This window comes from Frankliniella occidentalis, unplaced genomic scaffold (assembly GCF_000697945.3).
Source record: "Frankliniella occidentalis isolate FOCC.00 unplaced genomic scaffold, Focc_3.1 Scaffold214, whole genome shotgun sequence".
Classification (NCBI taxonomy): domain Eukaryota; kingdom Metazoa; phylum Arthropoda; class Insecta; order Thysanoptera; family Thripidae; genus Frankliniella; species Frankliniella occidentalis.
In genome coordinates this window covers 66,764-70,285 of record NW_026267340.1, presented here as the reverse complement: position 1 = coordinate 70,285, position 3,522 = coordinate 66,764, and positions in this window count along the sequence as shown.

The window sequence follows — 3,522 nt, the reverse complement described above, 5'->3', positions numbered from 1 at the left end:
CGATTTACGTCTTATAGAACGATTAACTTGGCACAATGAACACATTCTGATTGATATTTGAACTTTAACAACACGTAACACAGAACATTTTGGCACTTTGACAGCAAATTACTTCTTGCGGCATTCACTGGCCTTGTGGTATCGTTTGTAGCACTTCCTACATCTTATTGTTTTTCGTGGATTTTCAGGGTGGACCTTTAATTCATCCTTTTCTATTTCTCTTTGCTTGATGATCTCATCTAACTACTTTCGTCTTCCACTTGGTTCAACGTTCAAAGTAAGTGGCCCAAGTTTACAAGGCATGTCCGACTTTAACCCCCCACAAATCATTTCTTTTCCTGCACGTTTCTCCTCTATTTGTCTCTCCAGCTCTTAAATTGCTTCCTCATCTTTCTGCATTTTGCTGTCCAGTTCTTCTAACTCCATTCCTATTTCCTCTTGTTTCTCCGTTTCCACATCTATCTTGTTTATTTCTGCCTCCAACATCTCGACCTCCGTGTCCATCTCACTTTTCTTTTCTTCCATCTTTTCCTTTGCTTCTGACTCGGAGTCTGATAGATTTCTCTTGTCGTAGCTCCAGTTTGAATGATGCTACACTCAAAACAAGGTCATCATTAGCTGCAGTAGACCATAGGCTTCCAAAAACTGAGCAGGTGAGATTCAGAGGAGATAGCTTCGCCAGCCTGTGCGGCACACATTTCAACGTACTTAGTTGCTACTCCATTATAGTTCTACTCCAAGCTCAGACTGATGATGAATGGTTTAATAGACTTAAATCACTAGAGCAGCAAGCAGCAGTGGAACAGGAGGAATTTGCAATTGTCAATGCAAAATTTAAAAGCTACCAAATGGAGGTAAATCAAAACAATAGGGTTGGAAGAACAGACTAACGGTTATTCGGTTGTTCGAACAAAAGCCATGGTTAATCAATTAGTCTTCGCCGAAATCGTGATTTTACTACTAGAAAATCGAACAAGTTTACCGATAATTCGATGAAAATTATTCACCGACTGTCGATTAACCGAATAAAAATATTGTTTTTCCAACCCTACAAAAGAATGATTTATTCACCTAAAAGTTGGCTGGTTTGGAAAGTTAGTTCAATTTTCATATGAAATTACACACTGATAAATAAAGTGTTCAATTGTAGTGCACATACAAGTGCTGAACACTATGTTGCACACTTTTAAATGTTTGACTGGATATTTAAATACTAAAATGTGTTTAACGGCAAAATTGCACACTTGAAAGTGTGCAACTCTGGGACACTCTAAAGTGTTTAAATCTAGTTTTGAACATTTGTAAGTATTCAAATTTCCTGTCTAACACCTTAGTGTGTGTACGATAGTGTTGAACACAACCTTGTGCACGCCAGTTGAACACTTTATTTATCAGTGCACAGTATTCTGAAACAGCATCCTAATTTGGCACTCTTGCAGGATTAATTGAGAAGAAAAAACTTTGACCATGAAAGTGACATGCAACAGCACAGCAGCAGCAATCTTCCTTCCGGTTCACAAGGACCCAACTTCCACCTGTTCTCCACCAAACTGGTAACTGATCTTTCTTTGACCACATGATGAAAATGTGTATTTCAAATATTGATTCGAATTCACTGTACTTCCAACTTGCAGATTCCAATTGGCCATGGCGTTGAAGTTGATGCCGATATGTGGGACACCCTTGGTCAAGTAGAGTCAAAGGATGGCTGGGCGTTGGTTTGGCTGCGCTCATGTCTGTGTTTGGTGCTCAAAGCAAGTTCTACAGGGCTTGGAAGCCAAGTGGGAAAGATAAAAATTTAAAGGTGTTCCCGACTCAACCACCAGTCACAGTAGTTTTACAACGTAAGTTCAATTTTGTTTCTTCATTTTCTTCTTCAGTTCTTTAAGCCATGGTGTGTTATTGTTTCCAGACCACTACAGAAAATGGCTTCGGGAACACCCCATTATACTTAATGACGAGTCTGCCAAACAGAGATTGCCTGAGGGCTGTGAGCATGAGGATTGGCCGACCCTGTTCGAACATGAGAGTAGTGCAAAGGTAAAGGATGAGAGAAGGAAGAGCATGATGTTCCTGGTGAAAAAGCTACACTGATAAATTAAGTGCGCAACTGCTCAACAGTTGTAACTGCGCAAACCCCAGTTAAATACTTGCAAGTGTTCAACTGGGGAGTTGCGCACTTGCAAGTATCCAACTGGAGAGTTAAACACATGTAAGTATTTAACTGGAGAGTTGCGCACTTGCAAGTGTTAAACTGACGAGTTGAACACTTGCAAGTATTTGACCCCACAGTTGCGCACAAACACTCGCAAGGGTCTTACAGGGTCAAAACCAATGAAATAAGGTTATTTTACACTTTCCTGTCATTTCCATTCAAAATCTGACTCCAAGTGACTAAAATACATTCCCCTGTCATCAACATCACAAAGCCCATGAACCTTAGGCATCACACTCACCCCACACTCACTTTCAGCCGGTCTAGAATTAATTTTGATCCTCTGATCACTTCTGCCGTGTGGTGTTAATGGTTTGTGGGTTGATTGTCAGAGTGGAAGGTCGATAAAGAGCACAATAACAGCTTACCTCAAGTCACCTCCTCCCACAAGCGCCACATAACCCCATTGGTCCTTGCAGTCACTAAAGTGGAATGAGTTCTGGAGGTTTGTGCCAAGTTGTCAACAGGTTCACAGAAAGTCCGACAGACATTATCCATCACCATCTATTTTGAAGACTTTTAGAGGACACGATACGCGGTGAATACATTCCAGCGCTCACAGTTTAAAACGCCAAAGTAGCAGCACTGGAAGTTTACACGATCTCACTATCCTTTCTGCTTGTTTGGTTTGTGGTTTGTCGTCAGATTTCCGCTTGTCATTTGTAAGAGGGCCGAGCACACTGCCAGAGAGCTCTGGCGGCGAGAAACTGAAGCTCCTTACATTTGTTGTTGTTGATGTTGTACTTTCGCTCTCGTTAGAGTGGGTGTGCGGATGCCTGATGCTGGTATGTTTCTCCGTTATCAAAGGGTTACCTCTTGTTATCCTAACATAACCAATTGGAACACATTTGCCCTACTGATATTAGGGTACCGGATGGCACCACATAGTTACTGGAAACTTAGGCGTCGACGGAATGAGGACTTGCTGGAACCGCAGCCATGCTTGGTCGTCTGAAGAAAGTTTTGTTAGATATCTATTTTCTTTGTTAGGAGCTATCAATGTAAAACGTATCATCATTTTGGATCAGTTTCCTAGAATTTCACCCAAAATCAATATTTTTACTCTCTACAGACTGTCACTGGTGATTTGGGAACGAATCTATTATATCTGTATTCTTTAACCTACAAAACAATTGGCTATGGGTGTACAGTGATGAAAACACAGACTGTTTGTTTTCTACTTTCATGTTACCTCTGGTCTAATCATTTCTTCCTGAGATTTGTTGACAGGCGTCTGCAGAGGTAATTCCAATTCCAACTTCATGTTGTTAGCGGCTGCTGAACTGCTTTGGTGTGTGTGGGTTTTG